General features: G+C 35.2%; 1 protein-coding gene across 1 annotated transcript in view; it reads left to right on the top strand.

Annotated features, from left to right (window-relative positions):
• SLIT1 (slit guidance ligand 1) overlaps window positions 1-25,000 on the top strand; it is a 503,550-nt gene that overhangs the window by 336,837 nt on the left and 141,713 nt on the right. The window lies entirely within an intron of this gene.

Raw genomic sequence — 25,000 nt, 5'->3', positions numbered from 1 at the left:
ACAAGCAGTTCACCAGAACTGCTTGTGCAATGTTAAATGCCTACACCCTATGCTGTCGGCATTCAGCAATATCTGGCGGACATTATACGCTACAGGGTATCATGTCCGTCCGACATTAGTAAATCTGCCCCATAGACTCTAACACATTACAGATGAATATTTTCACACATACACTCACTCCATTATGCACATGCACATGCACATGTGCAGGTATATAGGCGCGCACACACTCTAACACATTACACATGCACATCCTTACACACTCACTACACACGCATATTAAGATAGACTCACACTCTACATGCACATCACAAACTGCACAGATATGTACATACGCATGCTCACGCATGTACAGTATCACTCATTATATGCCCACACACAACCACACACAGATGCACAAACAATCCATCCACACACACCACACACTGACATACACATACACACAGACTACACACTCATTACACATAATCACACAGTACATACACACTACACACACATATCGATATACAAGTACAAACATTACACTTAATCAAACACTATACATACAAACACTACACTGCACAACACAGGCTCACACACACCAGCAACAAAATAGCACCGCATCTTTACAAATAATTACTACCGTGATTGCATTAAACAGTTATGAAGTGCGATCTTGAACCCCAAGCACACAAACAGACACACAAAGACCACCACAAACAATGAGGAAACCTATAACACTTTAAGACAATTCTTTTAATATACTCAGTAATAAAAAGCAGAACATATGCAGTGTGTTGTGAGATTCATAGCAGGTTAATCACAGACCACAAGGGATCGAAATCGCTCGATATGTAATTTGGTGATATCTGATTACATAGCAGCTTTTTAGTGAGTGTTAATCTTATAAAGTACAAAGCCAATATTTTACAGACTTTACAGAAATCTCTTGTACTACGTTTCCTTGAAACATAAAAACTTTCTATCCAGAACAGTTACAATATTTAAAGAGATTTTCTAATAAAAAAATGACATGCACTGATTTGTTTTCCTTAAAGGGATATGAAACTCAAGCATTTTCTTCTGGGGTTCAGAGTACACAATTTAAAACAAAGTTTCCCATTTACTTTTATTATCAAATTTGCTTTGTTACCATGCTATTCTTTGTTGAAGAGATGCCTAGCTGGGTGCTCTGGGACACTACATGGCAGGAAATAGTGCTGACATCTAATGCTTTTACAAAATGATAACATTCTTGCAAAACTGCTATATAGTGCATCAGATACGTGCACGCTCCTGAGCTTTCCTTACTGCTTTTCAACAAAAGATACCTTTCAATCTGTAATATAATCACTAAACCACTAAATTCGCCATTTTCTTTGTCCTTAATCCTAGGCATTTGATATTTGGAGATGAATGACCAAGATAACAATTTATTGTTGCTTTCAGAAGGTAGTAATAATAGTAATAGTAGTAGTAATAATTTTAAATTTGAGTATTAACGTCAGTAGCACTTTAGTTTTGTGATCACTAGAAAACACGCTGACAATACCGGTTAAAGTTTGTGCTTGACAAAGCATCAGACATGAGCTGAGTAAAGAGTTTATATTCTTTTTGCTACATTTGGAGAACAGCGTTCTATTTTCATATTGTATCATTTTGAGTGATGCAGTAGGCATGTGGAGTGCTTGTCTTTAAATCATTGGGCTCCATGTACGAAGCAGCGAAAGCTGCTCCGGAGCCTTTGCGGGGCAGGTTTGCATATGCGAGCCTGATTCCCGCAATGTAAGAAGCAGTGGTCATTAGACTGCTGCTTCCTACAAACTACGCCACCTCTTAGCTGGCGAAGCAAAATCACCGAGAGCATGCTCACTCTCTGTGATTGACAGCCCCTTCAGTCGCGTGATTGGTCGCGCGATTGAAGGGACGGGCATTACACACTCCGATGAGTGTGTAATGATACATACGGGCAAGCGGATCAACAGATCCGCTGCCCGTGTGTAGCGAAGGCGGGCGGACAGCTTCGCGAGTTAAGAAGCTGTCCGCCCGCCATTTAGTACATGGGGCCCATAGTAAGCTAGAGTTATTAAAGGGATTGTAAAAAAGATTTTAATATAAAATGTTTAGTTATGTGTAGTAAAACAACTTTGAAATATAATTTCATTATTTATTTTGCTCCCATGTTATTTGGCACTGAAAATTGTGATTTTTCTAATTTTTAGAACTTAAAATGCACATTGTAGACTTCTTAAAGGGACAGTCTACACCAGAATTTGTATTGTTTTAAAAAGATAAATAATCCCTTTATTACCCATTCCCTAGTTTTGCATAACCAACAAAGTTATATTAATACACTTTTTACCTCTGTGATTACCTTGTATCTAAGCCTCTGCAAACTGCCCCCTTATTTCAGTTCTTTTGACAGACTTGCATTTTAGCCAATCAGTGCTGACTCTCAGGGAAACCCCACGTGCGTTAGCACAATGTTATCTATATGACTCACATGAACAAACACTCTCTAGTGGTGAAAAACTGTCAAAATGCATTCAGGTAAGAGGCGGGCTTTAAGGTCTAAGAAATTAGCATATGAGCCTACCTAGGTTTAGCTTTCAACTAAGAATACCAAGAGAACAAATCAAAATTGGTGATAAAAGTAAATTGGAAAATTGTTTAAAATGACCTGCCCTATCAGAATCATGAAAGTTTATTATGAGTAGACTGTCCCTTTAAGGTTAACCTTGCTATATTTATTTCTGTTATTGGTAACAACGCAAAATAATGCACTTTATACTAACATTATGACCACAGTTAGCCTTGTAGTCGGCAGACTCAAGCCCCGGATTGGCTCGTCCAAATGAGACAAGAGGTGGGTAGACCTTGACTATTGAAAAACAATTGTGGCAAATAAGATCTTAATTGTTTTAAAAGTATTTAGACTTGGCTGATATGTTACTTTTATAACAAAACATCAAAAATGTCTTGTAATTTCAAGGTATTTAATGCAAAAAATTAAAATTGCATACTTTAATTAATTAGCGCATGTCATTTATGTATGTCCATTTAATTGGTGATAACATTTTAAACATGACACCTTTGTTTACGATAAAACAACTCGTTTACTGTAAATAGTGGATGTTGCCTTTCTAAGCGACTGGTACATTAATTTGTGGATTACACACCAGAAGTTCTTAGAAAAATAAAGGTAACATATAAGTATTAGCCATATGCACAGGCTAAACATTTTTGAGAAGAATTGTTTGTCACAAAAAAAAAATCTTTCAGTTCATTTTATATTCTTATATGGGGTAATTTGGAATATTTTTTTTTAATCTAAAACCCATTTGTTCCACTGTTTCCTATCAGGAACATCTTGAGGGCAACAGAGGAGTCGCTGGACAGCAGTGTAAACTTAAAGGGACACTGAAATCCAATTTTTTTCGTTTGTGATTCAGATAGAGCATGCAATTTTAAGTAACTTTCTAATTTACTCCTATTATCAACTTTTCTTTGATCTCTTGCTATCCTTATTTTTTTGGTTCAGAACCATGGAAAGCACTTTTTATTGGTGGGTGAATTTATCCACCAATCAGCAAGGACAACCCAGGTTGTTCACCAAAAATGGGCCGGCATCTAAACGTACATTCTTGCATTTCAAATAAAGATACGCAGAGAATGAAGAAAATTTGATAATAGGAGTAAATTAGAAAGTTGCTTAAAATTTCATGCTCTTTCTGAATCAGGAAAGAAAAAATTTGGGTTGAGTGTCCCTTTAAAGTTAAAGTAGTAGCTAGTGCTAGTGCTAGAGGCCAACAGCAGCACAATACAGATTATTTTTATTTTTTTAAGTGGATCAAAATTTTTAAGAACAAAACTGAAGCTTTCATAATTATTGTCTGACACAGGAACACATAAATGGACAAGGACATTTCTGAATAGTGTAAAACTACTTTTAAAATTGATACATTTAAAATATGTTTATGACTTTTATAGAAATGCCATACATTTACATAAAATGTCAAATTACAAGATGTCTTAAGAGTTGTTGTTTTTTGGACATGACTCCAGCTGTTTCTGATGATGCTAAAGAAAGCTGCGAGAAAGATCAGACACTGATAGGAATCATAGGGGAACAGAAACAGATGTTATGGTATTTGCTGCTAACATCTTAAGTCTCAGTGGAAGGTGAGTGATAAAAACATCATCAAAATTCAGATGACTTAGATTTGTCAAAAGAAACAAAGGAGTTGTGGATGAATGTGAGAGAAGAATATCATCTTCCTGCAGAAGAATATTCTCCTCAATCACCTTTTTTTATTTTTTTACTCTCCAATATGTTTTGCAGCATAATATGGGCTGTTCAGTGCATACTTAGAAAACTGACAGTATATACGTGAACCACTGGTCTTTATATGTTTGGGGTCTTTTTTTTTTTTTTTTGCTTTGATGCACCCTTCCTTGATGTACTTTATTATTTATTTATTATTATTTTATATATATATATATATATATATATATATATATATATATATATATATATATATATATATATATATATATATATATATATATATATATATATATATATATATATATATATATATAAAAAAATTGTGTTACACAACTATTAGTTTTCAACTTGTCAAAATGGAAGAGAGATGCTGGATATGTGAGCACTTCTGGGGAATGCTGTTTAAATATTCATGATGTGCATGGAATGATTGCAACCTATATACACACTGATTGAATGAAACAGTTTGTGCTTCCTATAACGTGCCTCTTGATCACCACATGGGTGCAGTCTGTGACTGCCATAATACTGGGCATTCCTCCAAAGCATAAATGTCCATAACAATAATATTCTGTCCTTAAAGCGTAGAGAAAAAAGGAAATCAACCTCTTACTACAACCCAGCAGAATTGCCAGGAAACAGCCCACGATTTTGCAAAAAAGTGGACTGGGTCATTTTGTGGATAATTTCCTTGTGTGACTGAAAAGTATCAGAAACCAAAATGTTTTTGTAGGTCAACATCAATGCTAATCATTGTACTTTTGGACCAATATATTGACTGTGTGGCATCCTTGAGCATCTCATACAGAGCAAAGAGACTTGTCCACATACCTAAGTCCTTGAAGAAAAAACATTTGACACAGTTGCTGTAGGCCATAAGAACCTTCCTGTGTCAGTTCCTGTGTCAGTTCTACTCCAGGATGGATCTCCTATCTCTCCACCACCAACCACTGGCCCAGACACTCTAACACAATGTGTCCTTCTTACTCCTCTTTTTTGCTGATGCCCATGCCTTCCTCCACTTACTGGCCAAACCTCAGTATAAGGTTCATTCACTCTCACTTCTGTCACCTCTCACAGGACCACAAGTAAAGGGGCTTGACCGGTGTGGTTTAGGAGCATAGTTTTGGCAGTTCATTAATCTAGGCGGTCAGGGTGGGGAACAAATATCTAAGTAGGGTTAGGGCATTCTGGGATATAGTTATATGTGCATCCCAAGGTATCCACTGGGGAATCAGGATGTACACTGAGGAAAAGGGGACAATGGGACTGACCTCCCAAGTCCAAACTTCTTTAAGTTTTGCACATGCACAAACAGATTGATTTATTATTAAAATAAAGTCTATGCAGCCCTTTTAAATGTTCTAATCTAAGTGTACCTTGGGATGGCAATAATAAAAAAAAATAAGATATGGGTTTGTTATTTTTTTTTCTGCTGGTGGTTCTAGAACAATAGCTCCCAATCTTTTTTGCTTTAAAATACACTTGTTGCACATTTGAAATCTATGTGACATTTTTTTTTTTTAAATGCTCATTACACCCCAATAACTCTGTTAATGTAGTGCATCGATATAAAACTGAAAATACTGTGATATTAAAGGCATATACAGTATAGACAAAGTCACATGTTTCTCTTAAACCAATCAAAATGAGTTAAAATGTATTTTCTAAAAATGTTTAATTATACCTACTAAAAAAAGCAATGTACTATTTTCTGTTTTTATATGATGTATTGTTTTTGCTAATGAGTTTTGACTTTTGCAAATTATGGTATTTTTTCTCCACTCACCAATGTCTACAGTATCTTGTAGACTTCAGATATTTGACTCTTCTACATGATACTCAGTGACTGCATAGTCAGTACAGGAGCTTATTTAAATTTGTGCAGACATACTGTTTGGTCATAACAAAGGGGATAAGATAAAGAAGCTAAAGAAGCTTTTTAAGGGATTTGTCCCTGGGTGCAAAACTATGCAGATTTTTCTCACATCATGATAGTTTAAAATGATTTATTTTGTAGGCATGTCTTTTGCAGTACAGTGCTTACTTGCGTATTTAGGGTCAGATTACAAGTAGAGCGCTAAATATTGCTTTTGTGAAAGAGATATTTGCAATCCACTGAGTAATACCAATGCACTCTAATGTGCACTGGTATTACAAGTTGACAGCAATGCCAACGTGAATGTGCGTTTGAATTGCTAGTAAGCATTGCGCTCACGAGAGTGCGCTTCCATAGGCTCCAATCGGAGACTTGTTCTAATGGCGTCAGAGACGGCACAGAACCCAAGCACAGCGAAGGGGATAAGTAGCGCAGTGATGGCAACAGTATTAAATATATATGTATATGCTTATATACAGATATATTTGTGTGTTTATATGTGTATATACACATAAATATATATGTATATAAGCATATTAACACATAAATATATATGTATATAAGCATATTAACACATAAATATATATGTATATAAGCATATTAACACATAAATATATATGTATATACACATATTAACACATAAATATATATGAATATACACATATTAACACACAAATATATATGTATATAAGCATATTAACACATAAATATATATGTATATACACATATTAACACATAAATATATATGTATATACACATATTAATACATAAATATATATATATATGTATATACACATATTAACACATAAATATATATGTATATACACATATTAACACATAAATATATATGTATATACACATATTAACACATAAATATATATGTATATAAGCATATTAACACATAAATATATATGTATATAAGCATATTAACACATAAATATATATGTATATAAGCATATTAACACATAAATATATATGTATATACACATATTAACACATAAATATATATGTATATACACATATTAACACATAAATATATATGTATATAAGCAAATTAACACATAAATATGTATATAAGCATATACATTTATATTTACAGGGAGCACACAGTTCCCATAGACCGCAATGTAAAGGTACTTTCTAGTGCCATATTATTTTTTTCGCACACCCCACTTCTGCCAATTTTACCCCCAAAATACTGCCTAGTACAGTAATTTTATTTTAAAAATAAAAATACTACAATTTTCATTTTTTAATAAAATACACTACACTGTATTTTAGGGGTATTTGGGGCACATTTATAAAATTAACCAAAGATCTGATCTCTGGTTAATTTTATAAGCGCTAATTGCTACCGCGAGCTTGTTTGCGGGCGGGTGATAAATTAGTGTTCCATTTGTAATCTAGCCCTTAATAGGTATATATAACACTGGTTTTCATGCCCCTTTATGACTAAAGAAACATAATAAGATAATTTCACCCTTTGCCTTAATTCTGTGTGACAATTTTAGCTAAGGACCCTGTGATGTCCTAATACCATTGTGGAGAAGCACTGAAGTTTACGCAGGATGTTTGCATCAAGTTTACATAACACTGACAGACAAATTGCAAGCAAGATATAGAAATAAAGCCAGGGGTCCAGTCGGGCTGGAATGCATGGGAAGGGAGTTCCTGCACTATTTTTGCAAGAGGACAGAGAACAGAAACGCATCAGTAAACACTGCTGCTGCATGTGGGTGGAGCTTGAGCACAGAGTCGTTAGAGGGATAGTGAAATCCTCTAGTAATGGGCAGTAACACATCCTACAATTCACTAAATGCAAGCCTGTCAGTGGTCCTACTGTGTGATCACCCTGCACTATGTGTAACACGTGGTGCTTACATTTCTGTGTGGCTTGCTCTGGAGTTATTTAGCTCCCCTCAGCAGAAATAGGGCATTTGCAGCTTAAGTGGGCGAGACTCTGTGACAGAGGAGTATTATTAGGACCAAAGGCAAGCATTCAACCTTTTATTACATTTAATTTGCTTTTATATATATATATATATATATATATATATATATATATATATATATATATGTATATATATATATATATATATATATATATATATATAACAATATCAATTGTGAGGGGGGGGGGGGAGTCTTGGTGAGTTCTCACACTTTTTTTTGTAGGACTTGACCCCTGAATAAAGCACTCTTTTATTACATACCTTGCACTAACAGGCATTTCCTGTTCATTTTGAAATACATTTTAAACAATTTTACAGTAAACTTTTTTATACTAAATATAATTTTACATATTTAAAGGGATATGATTGTATCCTTTGGTGAAAAGTATATGTACATACGCTAAGCAGTAGTACTGCACTACTTGGGGCTAGCTGATTGATGGCTACACACATTTTTCTATTGTTATTGGCTCACCAGATGTGTTCAGTTAGCTCTCATTAGTGCATTGCAACTCCAGAACTGACTTTAACTATGTATTTAATACCTTTAATCTATATGCAAGCAATAGTGCAGCAATAAAATTAACAAAAACCATGTGCTTTTAAGATACGTTTAAATTTACTTGTATTATCAAATTTACTTTGTTGAAAAGCATACCTGCATAGGTTCAGAATCAGCAATGCATTACTGTGAGCTAGCTGGTGATTGGTGGTTACACCCAATAAGACTTTTATCATTGGCTCACCATATGTGTTCAGCTTGCTCTCAGTAGTACGTTGCTGCTTTGGCGTTGTCTTTAACTATGTGTTTAACACAATTTGCAGGGGTTAAACACATAGTTATATGCAGGCAACGGTGCAATAATGCAGTGCTTTAACAGAGTAGAGTGTTTTCTTTATACACTTTTAAGTAAATAGCAGATTTTAATTAAACAATGGAAATACTTTATCATGTTTGTATATTCTTATATAAAAGGCTTTTGTTTCCTAAGCCTGATAAAGCATGTGCAATTGAGTATTTTCCCATAATGCTTTTACAATGCTGTACTCCATGATCACGGATATATGACAACGTGCACATTTGCTTTTTGTACGCAAATTTATGTTGGTTCATTTAATTATGTAATAATTAAAATTTGTGTAAATAATTAAAATCTGTGCCTTGCGAGGTGAAGCATCTAATAATTCATAGACTCCTACGTAGGAAAAGCTTGTAAAGTAAAATGCACATCAAACCAGGTTAGTGCCAGTGGTTTTGGCTCTACATTAGGAGATGTGCGAAACATTAACAAGCATGAAAAACTCCCATTTAATTGCTTTAAGAGACCCAGTGCAGAAGGGAGCAACGTGCACTCAGAAATGAATTTAGCACATGAAACAGAATAGATTCCTAGTGGCCTTTGGGAATAAGACAAGGTCCTCTCTATTAAAGCAGCTGAGCTCAGAGCAGACTGTGATCTCCAGCCTTGGGAATCAGTAAGGAACCTCGGTTCCCAGCTGGGCAAATGTTAACCAAAATTGACCATTTTTCATTTCTATGGCGAACAAACCAGTGAACTGTAAAAAACAAAACAAAAAGGAAAGTCTGGACGGCAGATGGAAATATAACATATGACGTGAGACAGCTGAACTTACCCTCTTTACAACATACCCACTGCATTTATAATTCATAAGTATGTGCTTGTTTACTATATACATGACTGTTAATACAGATTGATAGATTCAGAGTAGACAACGCACATTAGGCTTGTGTATTTGTTTAGTTACAAATGCAAATTCATAACAAAAACACAGATATTTCTTTCGTTTTCACAAAATGAATATACGAAAAAAATGCACTAACTCATTTAAAGAAAACGAAGAAATACGGATGGATTCATTTGTTTTTTTTAAATTAGCTGTAAAGGGTTAAATACTTATCTATAGCGGATCCCAGGGCCTGCGTTAAAGAAGAAGATAAATGTTTCCCTAGTATTCAGTATTTGTTTTGTTTTAAAGAAAACGAATACCAAATAGTGCAGTCGATGAATATTCGGAAAAAAAATTCATACGAACTCACAAATTCTTTGCTGCTGCACACGTCTGACGTGCTTCCTACTTTAAAGGATCAGTAAAGTCAAAATTAAACTTTTATGATTCATGATTGCAATTTTAAACTACACTTTTTAAACTACACTTTTTATTCTATGTTGAAGGACATACCTAGGTAGACTGTGAAGTGTGAACTTGTCTTGAGCACTATATAGTAGCAGTGTTTGCAACAACGTTTGATTAGATTGGTGCTCCACATGTTTAACAATTCTGGCTGATACATTGACCAATTTAAACTATTATTGGTGTTTGAAAAAGGTAAAAATGCATTGCCTATTTTTTCTATTCCTTATTTAATTTGCCCTTTTTTGCTGCTTTAGAATTTCCTCACCTTATGCAGAGGTATCTGGTTATCGGAACACAAAACGGGGAGGCCGATAACCAGATACCCCGGCATCAGGTGAGGACAACCTAGAGAAGCGAAAAAGAGCAACTTCAACATGGGATATAACAAAAGTAGGTAATTCATAAACTGAAACATGTTGCCTACTTTTTAATATTGCTGTTAAATTTGCACTTTTGTAAAAAGTGTTAAGTACATTTTTATTTAATGCATTTTCACTAAGAATTGTTCAGTACACAATACAATACTCCCGTTCTCTCCATTTTTTTTAACTGATAATTTCTCCTTAACAGAAGTCTAGTTTAAAGGACCAGTCATCACAGTAGATTTGCATAATCAACAAATGCAAGATAGCAAGACAATGCAATAGCACTTAGCCTGAACTTGAAATGCGTAGTAGATTTTTTTCGGACACTTTTAAAAGTTAGGTCTATTTCCACTCCCCCTGTACCATGTGACAGCCATCAGCCAATCACAAATGCATACACGTAGCATGTGACAGCTATCAGCTAATCACAAATGCATACACATTTATTCTGTGAATTCTTGCACATGCTCAGTAGGAGCTGGTGACTCCTAAAAGTTTAAATATAAAACGACTATGCACATTTTGTTAATGGAAGTAAATTGGAAAGTTGTTTAAAATTGCATGTTCCATCTGAATAATGAAAGTTTAATTTTGACTTGAGTGTCCCTTTAATTATTTTCATTCCTCAGTCTCCTCTGGTCATCATCAAGAGGTCTTCTTCAACCTTTCAATATTATGTCTGCTTAAAAACTTTTGTACAACTACTTTTAGTTATAGGATACTGTCTCTATAATCCTAGCAGTTCCCAGTTGCTTTATCATTTGTGCTAGCTGATCCACTGCTAGTCATAAAAGAAAGCGCCATAACGGCGTGAAACGCGTCAGATGACGTAGATCGAGTTCTACTTACCTACACTTCTCTGTGTTTTTCTGAGAATATGTAAGTTGTTTACGTTCTATTGAATAAACACTTGAAATTTTTAGCTTTTTTACTAGTGCGGCTTCTATATTGTGCCATTTGCTCACTCCTCCTTTTTTCCTCCTTTTTGTATATATATATATAGTCTTTTAAAACTATGCTTCCCTATAAATTTCTATGAAAATTATGTTAATGCATTTTTAGAAAAAATACATCTTTAAAACTTTATAACAACCTGCTTCTGCATCTATTGTTCAGGGAAAAGTCATAAGCTGATATAATGTAAAGGTTTAAATTATAAACGTTAAAGGGATATGAAACACAAACATTTTCTTCTGTGATTCAGACAGAGCATACAATTTAGAAAAAAAAGTTACTTATTTTTATTCCATTATCAAATTTGCATTGTTCCCATGATATTCTTTGTTGAAGAGATACCTAGCTAGGTGTCTGGAGCATTTATATGACAGGAATGGTGCTGCCATCTAGTGTTCTTGCAGATGAATAACATTTATGCAAAGCTGCTGCCATATAGTGCTGTAGAGACTTGCAGGCTCCTGAGCTTGCATCCTGCTATTTAACAAAAGATAATTAGAGTACAAAGACAATTTGATAATAGAAACCAATTAAAAAGTTGTTTAAAATTGTATGCTCTATCTGAATCAAAATTGTTTCATGCCCCTTTAAAAAAACTGATTGCTTATCTTTTCTTTTTGAAAGCAAATGCTACTAACTCATTTTCACTCACCAAATCAAGTCAGTTTTGATGACATTATCTTGACATGACAATATTCTGTCTCCATTTTGCACTGAAAACTCTCTGGAGGTAATATGACGCTCCCTAAAGATGTCTTTCAGTACTGATGCTTTGTCATCAGCTCCCTGACAGATCCGTATAAAACAACAGAAAATCACACTGAAAGCAGAGCTTGGGACTGTCCTTAGGTAATGCACACACTGATTGCAGTATTGATTTCCATTAGCTTGTCTTCATGATGTCTTAGAGCCTCTTCACACATTCATACTATCTGCCTAAGTCCTTATGTGAAGCTATTGACCTGGGGACTGTTCTCTACAGAGCAAGACGTATCATCTGGCAGAGAGTCACCTTGATTGAGATTCAAGTTCCCTAGTGTTGCATCCAGCACTTAATCAGCTAAGACATTTACTTATTTGTGCTGTCTTTGATGAAATTGCCTGTGTGTACAGGTGATACTGCAGGTCATCAGTATTCTAAAAGTTTGGGAATCCAACAAAATAATGATAATATAGTGTTAGCTATATAATAAGCAGTAATTCTATTGGTGCTCTTTTCAAGATAAGGAGCCACTGGTTTGTTTTTTTTTTTGTTTCTTTGTTTTTCTTAATTTAGGATTGGAGAACAAAGGTTAAAAATTGTATTGAAAATGGGCATTTAAAGGGATATCAAACCAAATTTTTTTTTCTTTTGTGATTCAGATAGAGCATGCAATTTTAAGCAGCTTTCTAATTTACACCTATTATCAATTTTTCTTCATTCTCTTGCTATCTTTATTTAAAAATTCAGGAATGTAAAGCTTAGGAGCTGGCCCATTTTAGGTTCAGCACGTTGGATAGCGCTTGTATATAGGTGGCTACAAGTTTTGAACCAAAAATGGGCTGGCTCCTAAGCTTTACATTCCTGCTTTGCAAAAAGTTTGCAATACTTTGGTGATATATAACTGTACATATTTACATATTTACCTTAATAACCCTATCATGCAACCTATACATTTTTTTTTCTCCAAACCTAGAAATACTTTTAGTATTTCTTTTGCTAACTTTTCCTACTTAAGAGGCTTCTAAGGAGTGTGTCCTTGGATTGTAATACAGTGCAGATTTTGCTAAACAAATTTGCAGTAATAATTTATTATAAATTATTTTAATGTATTTACTATCGCCTAGATTACGAGTTTTGCGGTAACAGGGGTGCGGTGCTAACAAGCCTTTTTTCCCCACCGCTCTCTTAAGACAACGCTGGTATTACAGGTTTTTTTAAACCTGGCGTTAGCCGCAAAAAGGTGAGCGGAGAGCAAAATTTAGCTCCACATCTCACCTCAATACCAGCGTTGCTTAAGTCAGTGGTGAGCTGGCTAAACGTGCTCGTGCACGATTTCCCCATAGGAAACAATGGGGCTGAGCTGGCTGAAAAAAAACCTAACACCTGCAAAAAAGCAGCGTTCAGCTCCTAACGCAGCCCCATTGTTTCCTATGGGGAAATGAATTTTATGTCTGCACCTAACACCCTAACATGAACCCCGAGTCTAAACACCCCTAATCTTACACTTATTAACCCCTAATCTTCCGCCCCCGCTATCGCTGATACCTACATTATATTATTAACCCCTAATCTGCCGCTCCGGACACCGCCGCCACCTACATTATACTTATGAACCCCTAATCTACTGCCCCCAACATCGCCGACACCTACATTATATTTATTAACCCCTAATCTGCCCCCCCCAACGTCGCCGCAACTATATTAAATTTATTAACCCCTAATCTGCCGCCGCCAACACTTTTATAAATTTATTAACCCCTTAACCTAAGTCTAACCCTAACCCTAACACCCCCCCTAACTGAAATATAATTTAAATACATCTAAATAAATTTACTACAATTAAATAAATTATTCCTTTTTAAAACTAAATACTTACCTATAAAATTAACCCTAAGCTAGCTACAATATAACTAATAGTTATATTGTATAGCTTAGGGTTTATATTTATTTTACAGGCAACTTTGTATTTATTTTAACTAGGTACAATAGTTATTAAATAGTTATTAACTATTTAATAACTACCTAGCTAAAATAAAGACAAATTTACCTGTAAAATAAACCCTAACCTAAGTTACAATTACACCTAACACTACACTACAATTAAATTAATTACCTAAACTACCTACAATTAATTACAATTAAATTCAATAAACTAAATTACGAAAAAAACAAACACTAAATTACAGAAAAAAAAAAAGAATTACAAGAATTTTAAACTAATTACACCTAATCTAATCCCCCTAATAAAATAAAAAAGCCCCCCAAAATAATAAAATTCCCTACCCTACTAAATTACAAATAGCCCTTAAAAGGGCCTTTTGCAGGGCATTGCCCCAAAGTAATCAGCTCTTTCACCTGTAAAAAAAAATACAATACCCCCCCAACATTAAAACCCACCACCCACACACCCAACCCTACTCTAAAACCCACCCAATCCCCCCTTAAAATACCTAACACTACCCCCCTGAAGATCTCCCTACCTTGAGCCGTCTTCACCCAGCCGGGCACAAGTGGACCTCCAGAGGGGCAGAAGTCTTCATCCGATCCGGGCAGAAGAGGTCCTCCAAGCGGCAGAAGTCTTCATCCAGGCGGCATCTTCTATCTTCATCCACCCGAAGCGGAGCGGGTCCATCTTCAAGCCAGCCGACGCGGAGCCATCCTCTTCAAACGACGTCCTAACACTGAATGAAGGTTCCTTTAAATGACGTCATCCAAGATGGCGTCCCTTGAATTCCGATTGGCTGATAGGATTCTATCAGCCAATCGGAATTAAGGTAGGAAAAATCCTATTGGCTGATCCAATCAGCCAATAGGATTGAACTTCAATCCTATTGGCTGATTGGATCAGCCAATAGGATTGAGCTCGCATTCTATTGGTTGTTCCAATCAGCCAATAGAATGCAAGCTCAATCCTATTGGCTGATCCAATCAGGCAATAGGATTTTTCCTACCTTAATTCCGATTGGCTGATAGAATCCTATCAGCCAATCGGAATTAAAGGGACGCCATCTTGGATGACGTCATTTAAAGGAACCTTCATTCAGTGTTAGGATGTCGTTTGAAGAGGATGGCTCCGCGTCGGCTGGCTTGAAGATGGACCCGCTCCGCTCCGGATGGATGAATATAGAAGATGCCGCCTGGATGAAGACTTTTGCCGCTTGGAGGACCTCTTCTGCCCGGATCGGATGAAGACTTCTGCCCCTCTGGAGGTCCACTTGTGCCCGGCTGGGTGAAGACGGCTCAAGGTAGGGAGATCTTCAGTGGGGTAGTGTTAGGTTTTTCTAAGGGGGAATTGGGTGGGTTTTAGAGTAGGGTTGGGTGTGTGGGTGGTGGGTTTTAATGTTGGAGGGGGTATTGTATTTTTTTTACAGGTGAAAGAGCTGATTACTTTGGGGCAATGCCCCGCAAAAGGCCCTTTTAAGGGCTCTTTGTAATTTAGTATAGGGTAGGGAATTTTATTATTTTGGGGGGCTTTTTTATTTTATTAGGGGGATTAGATTAGGTGTAATTAGTTTAAAATTCTTGTAATTCTTTTTTTTTCAGTAATTTAGTGTTTGTTTTTTTTCGTAATTAAGTTTATTGAATTTAATTGTAATTAATTGTAGGTAGTTTAGGTAATTTATTTAATGATAGTGTAGTGTTAGGTGTAATTGTAACTTAGGTTAGGGTTTATTTTACAGGTAAATTTGTCTTTATTTTAACTAGGAAGTTATTAAATAGTTAATAACTATTTAATAACTATTGTACCTAGTTAAAATAAATACAAAGTTGCCTGTAAAATAAATATAAACCCTAAGCTAGCTACAATGTAACTATTAGTTATATTGTAGCTAGCTTAGGGTTTATTTTACAGGTAAATATTTAGTTTTAAATAGGATTAATTTATTTAATTGTAGTAATTTTATTTAGATTATTTTAAATTATATTTAAGTTAGGGGGGTTAGGGTTAGGTTTAGATTTAGGTTTAGGGGTTTATACCTTTAATATAGTAGCGGCGACGTTGGGGGTGGCAGATTAGGGGTTAATAAATGTAGGTAGGTGTCGGCGATGTTAGGGACGGCAGATTAGGGGTTAATAAAATTTAACTAGTGTTTGTGAGGCGGGAGTGCGGCGGTTTAGGGGTTAATATATTTATTAAAGTGGCGGCGATGTCCGGTCAGCAGATTAGGGGTTAATATATTTATTTTAGTGTTTCCGATGTGGGGGGGGGCTCGGTTTAGGGGTTAATAGATAGTTTATGGGTGTTAGTGTACTTTTTATCACTTTAGTTAAGAGTTTTATGTTCCGGCGTTAGCCCATAAAACTCTTAACTACTGACTTTTAAATGCGGTAGAAGTCTTGACAGGAGAGGGTCTACCGCTCACTTCTTCCAAGACTCGTAATACCAGCGTTAGGCAAATCCCATGGAAAAGATAGGATACGCAATTGACGTAAGGGGATTTGCGGTAAGCTCGAGTCGCGGAAGAAAAGTGAGCGGTACACCTGTACCTGCCAGACTCGTAATACCAGCGGGCGTTAAAAAGCAGCGTTGGGACCTCTCAACGCTGCTTTTTAAGGCTAACGCAAGACTCGTAATCTAGCAGTAAGTTTGCAGATCTTTTGCAACACAGTGCCTAATTGTATAATTATCTAAGTATAAATATATGCATATATATATATATGTATATATATATATGTCTACATCAGTTTGCCTTTAATCGTTTCACTACCAGAGAGAGGCTGTACCCCTATGTGCTGCTGTCATCTTTAGCAGACAAGGAGTTAATATCTAAAAGCCATGTGGTATTTTTTTAATATATTTTTTTTATGCCCTTCAAGTTTTCTCCTTTTTTAAAGTTCCTATATAAATCTGAAGCTTAACCTCTTTATTGATTGTCTGAGTGTTCACCTATGCCTTGTGTACCTGGCGCTCCTGCTGTCTTGCATATCAAGAGGCAAAAATAGATTTTCTTCTGCTTATTCCTAACGGGGATCTTCAAAGTAATATACACTGTAGATAGAAGTGGGCGATGGGAGGCATTCAGTTCCCATAGATTGCACTGGCTGTTTAATGTGCCTTATCTGATAACCAAATCAAAGCACTCATCTAGAGAGAATTTATGAACTTATACTGCTGTCAGCACTTCATCAGACAGTTGTCTTTTGGGGAATAGAGTTTTCAGGATTAAACATTGGTCAGTTCCTCTTACATCATGGTAATGTCTTCAAACAGTTTAGCTGGACTACTTATAATTGGTTAAAAAAACGCAACTTTCCACTTGAAACTTTACTGGTTGTTTAAAAATAAATTGAACTTTGCACATTTAGCAACAGTATTTTTTTATATCTTTTAATAGAATCTCCTTAGATATCAGCTAACATTCAACTTTTCAAAGTTTATATTCATCAAAATAATTTTTACATGTGCATAAACTATCACTAAAAACTTGTACAAAACAAAATATTTTTTTTTATCCAATAAGCAGGTAATGAGAAATTGAGTTACCAATATGAACTTATTTTATAGATCTAAACTGTATTTCAGGGGCATAAAGAGACCAGGATTTAAGACTAAAGCCTGCTGAAGCTTAATAGAGACAGTAACTCGTACAAAATAAATACAACATTATATGATTGTGCTACAACAAATGACTCCCCTCTGTGTCAGACCGCTATCCTCAGTATCTCCTCAACTGTAAATCTCAGAATTCTCTCACAGTGGTGCATATCCCTGACAGGCCAGTCTCAATATTCAGGATAGGACAGAATAACTTTTGTAGTTAAAATCTCTGGAAAGAGGAACCATAATAGTACAGGTTGTTTTTCCAAGTAAGGCACTAAATGGAATGTTCAGATAAATGTTGAATGTTTATTCCAAACAATAAAATCTGGATACAATAAAAACAATAACTTAAAGGGCCATAATACCCAAATGTTGAAACACTTGAAAGTGATGCAGCATAGCTGTAAAAAGATGACTAGAAAATATTACCTGAACATCTCTATGTAAAAAAAGAAGATATTTTACTTCAAAATGTCCTCTAAGTATTCACACCCTACTGTAAAGAGACTTTAAGCAGCAAATCAGTATGCCTGTCCCGGGGCCTGCAAGGGAGTGAGCCTCATGCCCACTCAAGTAATTTCCCTATTCAGTTTAAGGAAGTTTACTATGAAATCTCATGAGAGTTAAGTGAAATCTCATGAGATCACAGTAAAAGAGTTCATGACCTAAGCACTGATGATGCTGATTGGCTGCTGTTCATTTCTTCCTTTTTTTCTTCTTTTTTTTTTTACTTGCAGCTTGGCAGCAGCTGAATTATAATGTTTTACACTTACTCTGCCGAGCTGAGGAAATTGTGAGGTAAAATATCTTCCTTTTTTACATAGAGATGCTGAGGTGATATTTTCCTGTCAGCTTTTTACAGTTATACTGCATCACTTTCAAGTGATTTAGCATATGACTCATGAGTATTATGTCCCTTTAAGTGCTCATAGATAAATGTGCTCAACGCATTTCAGCAATATCAGGTCACCTTTTTCAAGAGCAAATAAAAATGATTCACAAAAAGAGTGTATTAGCGTATGAGCATTAACAGAAAGGACCTACTAGCCAATGAACATTAGCAGGAAATGCCTGTCAGCCAATGAACATTATTAGGAAGTCCACAACTGTACAGCTTTTCAATTTAATTTTTAAAAGTTTTTACTTCACATTTCTCTATAAAACTGAATGTAATAAAGTATAAAAGTGTAGTACAGTATAAGATAAAAAAATGGCAGTTTATACTACACTTTTATGCTGACAATGTTAGTCCAAGCATGGAACTCGTGACTAAGAAGTGATAAATAGTGACACTATCCAGTATCGCTGGATAGGCCCCAGGAGATGACATATAATAGGAGTCTCCAGTAGTGCCGTTAAACAGTCCAGGCAGAGGCAGTAAAATCAGAATCCGCATAATGGTCAAGAACAATTTAAAAATCAGATGACAGCCGGCAAGAGGAAGTACCAAAACACAACCCAAGTGTGGTCAACTTTGTCAGAAGATGAAATCGACCAATCCAGTAACCAGTACCAAAGAAACAAGAAGTGCACGTGCTCCCAATCCAGTAACCAGTATCAAAGAAACAAGAAGTGCACATGCTCCCAATATACGAGTAGATTAAAAAAGCATCATAAATAGGCTTTGAGTTTGTACCAGACGAACATACGAACACCGGTGGTCCACCGTAGGGCTGCATCACCTGCTAGGGCCCAGAACAAGAATTGCTGGGGGACCTAGAAAAAAAAAGTTCCACCTCTAATACCATCTCTCTCAGCTAATAAAAAGGGATTTGCAAGGAAACACTTTTGCACATGTGCACACACACAAACTGTAATTGCAGTGCAGTGTCATCATTTTTCCATTCATGGTGAAGTTGTGTATGAGATGTCGTTCTGGCAGTGCCTCATTCATCCTGTTATCAAATAATGCAAAGATCTTTTTGTTAACTTGGTTGTTTTATTGAGTTTTATTTTCTTATTAACATAAGTTTTGCTCAATCAGTCAATTTTGATAGTGTCTTCTTCTTTCGGCTTTTCACCTAGGCAGTGCTGCCCACATACAGAGGCCACACTACTTCACTGAGACAGTGCTGGGGTTTATAGATTTATGAGACCAGACCTTCTGCAGTACAAAAGAGGCCATTCTTGGATCTCCCATTGACGCAAATTATCCTCTCAGTATCAGTCACATTATTTTACTCACAACTTACTAAGCAGGGTACTGTAAAACCTGGAATTTTAGTGGTGTCTGGACATGATGGAGTTAAAAGCACCATAACAAGGGTTTTGTCTTCTGTATAGCGAATATATATCTATAAAAAAAAGAGTAAATCAATCAGCACGCTCTGGACTTATAATGTAGTGGATATTTATTCCAAAAACAGTGACATTTCGGGGTGTTCACCCTTTCATCAGACCAACAATTGTGCATGGATTTTACAAACATTTATAAACAATAAATCCCACCTACTGTGCAAAACCCCCCACTAACAGTTGTCATAGTAATTATTGTACACAGTATGTCATGTGATCACATTGTCATAAAAAAACATAAAATATAATATATAAACATGTTCAGGGGACTATTTCCAGACTATATAACCAAAAGATACCAGTCTAAGTGAAATAACAGGCGAAACCAGTCTTATATGGCCATGACTGTAGCATTTCACTCTTGATTTACTCTTTATTACATCGGATTCTAGCATCCTGTGCGAGTGCACCTATTCAACCTTTATATAAATAAATATATATATATATATATATACTAGCTGTTGCCCGCGGCTTCGCTCACGTGGGTAAAGGTATCCTCATAAATCAGACCCCCTCTTTGGACCCCCCACCCTTAAGTGGATTTTGGGGAAAAATAGAACACCTGTTGCTTTATTTTTCAAGGAGAATCTAAATACCAATTTTCACATCTGTAACATTGTCGGTTTTTGAGATATAGGTAACATAGTAACATAGTAGATAAGGTTGAAAAAAGACTGAAGTCCATCAAGTTCAACCTATACAAATCTAAAATACTTACAAAAAGCTCCAGTTAAGCTTAAATAACCCCATTAAAATGTGACCCATTTAATACTAGCAATCATATCCATGAATTTTGTTTATATACAGAAATTTATCCAGACTATTTTTAAATGTATCAATGGTATTGGCATTCACTACCTCCTTTGGTAATGAGTTCCATAATTTTATTGCTCTTACAGTGAAAAAACGTTTCCGTTGCAGGAGATTAAATCTCCTTTCCTCCAACCTTAAATTATGACCTCTTGTCAGAAACAATTTTCTTGGAATAAACAGAGCTTCTGCCATCTCTGTATATGGGCCTTGAATATATTTATATAAAGTAATCATGTCACCTCTCAAGCGCCTTTTTTTCTAAAGAGAACAGACCCAGTTTGGCTGGCCTCTCCTCATAGGTTAATTTCTCCAATCCCCTTATTAGCTTTGTGGTCCTTCTCTGAACTTTTTCTAGTTCTGCAACATCTTTTTTTAGCAATCGGTCCCCAGAACTGCACTCCAAACTCAAGGTGAGGTCTTACCAGGGCTTTATATAATGACAGAATTATGCTTTCATCCCTTGAATCAATGCCTCTTTTAATACATGCTAGTATCTTATTAGCCTTTGAAGCCGCTGCCCTGCATTGTGCACTCATCTTTAGCTTGTTATCTATTACTACTCCCAAATCCCTTTCCTCCTGTGTTTGGCTAAGTCTTGTCCCATTTAAAAAATATGTAGCCTGCTTATTTTTACTTCCAAAATGTAGAACCTTGCATTTTTCCGTATTAAATTTCATTTTCCATTCACTTGCCCATAGTTCTAATTTTAGCAAATCCCTTTGTAAAGAGAGTTCGTCCTGCTCTGACATAATGACCTTACTTAACTTAGTATCATCTGCAAAAATAGTGATGTCGCTATTTAATCCTTGCTCCAAGTCATTTATAAAAATATTAAAAAGAACAGGGCCCAGTACTGATCCCTGGGGGACGCCACTGATTACCTTTGTCCAATCTGAGTATGATCCATTTACTACTACTCATTGCTCCCTATCTTTTATCCAGGTATCCTCATAAATCAGCCCCCCCCCCCTCTTTTGACCCCCCTTAAGTGGATTTTGGGGAAATAGTAAAACACGTGTTTTTTTATTTTTCAAGGAAAATCTATATACCAATTTCCACGTCTGTAACATCGTCGGTTTTTGAGATATAGGTATCCTCATAAATCAGCCCCCCCTCTTTTGACCCACCTTAAATGGATTTTGGGGAAATGGTATAAGCCGTGTTTCTTTATTTTTCAAGGAATATCTAAATACCAATTTTCACGTCTGCAACATCGTCGGTTTTTGAGATATAGGTATCCTTAAAAATCAGCCACCCCCCTCTTTTGACCCACCTTAAATGGATTTTGGGGAAATGGTATAAGACATGTTTCTTTATTTTTCAAGGAATATCTAAATAGCAATTTTCACGTCTAAATAGCAATTTTTGAGATATAGGTATCCTCATAAATCAGCCCCCCCTTTGACTCCCCTTAAGTAGATTTTGGGGAAATAGTAAAACATGAGTTTCTTCATTTTTCAAGGAGAATCTAAATACCAATTTTCACGTCTGTAATATTGTTGGTTTTTGAGATATAGGTATCCTCATAAAAAAGTTCATCCCCCTTTTTCACCCCCTTAGGGACATAATTTCCAAAAATCCTTCCTTAGTGGGTGCCTACGTACCTTCCAAATTTCATGTTTCCAGGTTAAACGGTTTGACCTGGGCGTTGATGAGTCAGTCAGTCAGGACTTCTTTTATATATATACTGTATATATATATATATATATATATATATATATATATATATATATATATATATATATAATTTTTTATTTATTTTTTGTGGTTAAATTATGAAATCTATAAAGACATTAACATAACTATTATTATGTTGCTCCCAATGCAGTAATTACGGAGAAATACCATGCAGAAATATATTTCACATTTTGTTCCTTCTTGTTTTAGAATTATTGAATATATTAATGAATATGGCTGAACCTAGTAAAAGAGTGAAATATGAATGTAAATATATATATATATATATATATATATATTTATATTTTATATGGTAACCTATTTAGTGAACATATTTTGATGGAAAACTTTCTTTTTAATGTTATTTAAAAAATTATGTACATAAATGCCAGCATAATAATTATGTTCTATGACAAGCACTCTACACAGACAAGTGTGTATATGTAACTTTTAACAGAATATTTAGCAAGATACCTTTAGAATGTCTCTTTAAAGGGGTATTAAAGGGATAGAAAGGTCAAAATTGAAATGTGCATGCGTGTGAATATTTTCCTGTGCTCTGCACAGCACAAGTGTGTTGGGCTTGACCCGAACTAAAGGTGGAAAACCCTACCCTTCAGGCTCCACAGTTTGTATGTAATATATATATATATTCTTGGCTATTATCCAGTGTAAATAATAAGTTATTTTATTTATATTTATCTTACAGGTTCAAATAGTATCTCTGGGGCCATACTCACAACAAATTGTGAAATTAAACAATGTGTTATAAAAAAGGGACAAATTATGAAATGATTGTAGAAATAATGATGTGCCAGAGTTTTCCTTACATTACAGTATATTTGGAATTTTGACTATCCAGTTCAAGTAAAATGTTTTGTTGTTTACTGCCAATTGCTATAATGTTCAATACAAAAGTAATGTACTGCTCTCACACTGTATATTGAGTAGTAAACATCTTTTGTATACAAATCAACGGATTGGCATTTCAGCTTTTTATTTATGCCTGACATAAGTTATAATTTATATCAAGGTTTGACAAATATTTAAATATTCTGTCATTTTAGTTTGTACTCACAACTTTTCAGATTAGGCAACATATATTTTATATAAATATGTAATTTTGCATTTACATTATTTTTTTTCATCCTAACAAAAAAGGTTGATTTTTTTTTGATATTTTTAAAAAAAAAATTAGTTCTGAAGTATATTTTAATACTTATCTTAAAGGGATACTAAACCCAATTTTTTTTCTTAAATGGCTCAGATAGAGCAGGCAATTGTAAGCAACTTTCTAATTTATTTCTATTATCAATTTTTTAATCGTTCTCTTGCTATCTTTATTTACAAAGCAGGAATGTAAAGTTTAGGAGCCGGCCCATTTTTGGTTCAGAACCTGGGTTAAAGGGACACTGAACCCAAATGTTTTCGTTTTCGTGATTCAGATAGAGCATGCAATTTTAAGCAACTTATTTTACACCTATTTACTCCTATTATCAATTTTTCTTCGTTCTCTTGCTTTCTTTATTTGAAAAAGAAGGCATCTAAGCTATTTTTTGGTTCAGAACCATGGAAAGCACTTGTTTATTGGTGGGTGAATTTATCCACCAATCAGCAAGAACAACCCAGTTTGTTTACCAAAAATGGGCCGGCATCTAAACTTACATTCTTGCATTTCAAATAAAGATACCAAGAGAATGAAGACAATTTGATAATAGGAGTCAATTAGAAAGTTGCTTAAAATTGCATGCTTTATCTGAATCGCAAAAGAAAAAAATTGGGTTCAGTATCCCTTTAAGGGTGGCTAAATTTAACCACTAATAAGCAAGCGCTATCCAGGGCGCTGAATCTAAAATGTGCAGGCTCCTAAGCTTTACATTCCTGCTTTTAAAATAAAGATAGCAAGAGAATGGAGAAGAAATGATAATAGGAGCAAATTAGAAAGTTGATTAAAATTGCATGCTCTATTTGAATCATCAAAGAAAAAAATTGGGTTTAAAATCCCTTTAATTGAAGTGAATTTAAATTATTTCAAATTATGGACTAGTGTAAAAAAAAACTTTTGCAATCTCACATGGATAATAGAGATTTGTTGCTCAAGCCAATGAAGACACAAGGGGTCTTGGAATGACATTAAAATATTGGGCTCAGTCTAGCCATTTATAACTGAATCTTCTGTCCAGTGGCTTACTGCCAAGCCTAAGCAATGGAAGCACGGAGTGCGCTGGATGCTCGATTGCTACAAACCAATTACCACCCTGCTGAGTCCAAACCTAATCCCCTCAAACAGAGACCATAGATGAAAAGCCAAACAAGGCAGGACTCAAATCAGGTTAAAGAGTGAATTTGGGATTAGTAAAAAGAGAAAAACCGCAACAGTGACCCCTTTTTTTTAT

Source organism: Bombina bombina, chromosome 9 (assembly GCF_027579735.1).
Source record: "Bombina bombina isolate aBomBom1 chromosome 9, aBomBom1.pri, whole genome shotgun sequence".
In the NCBI taxonomy this organism is placed as follows: Eukaryota; Metazoa; Chordata; class Amphibia; order Anura; family Bombinatoridae; genus Bombina; species Bombina bombina.
This window is presented reverse-complemented; position numbering and strand designations above follow the sequence as displayed.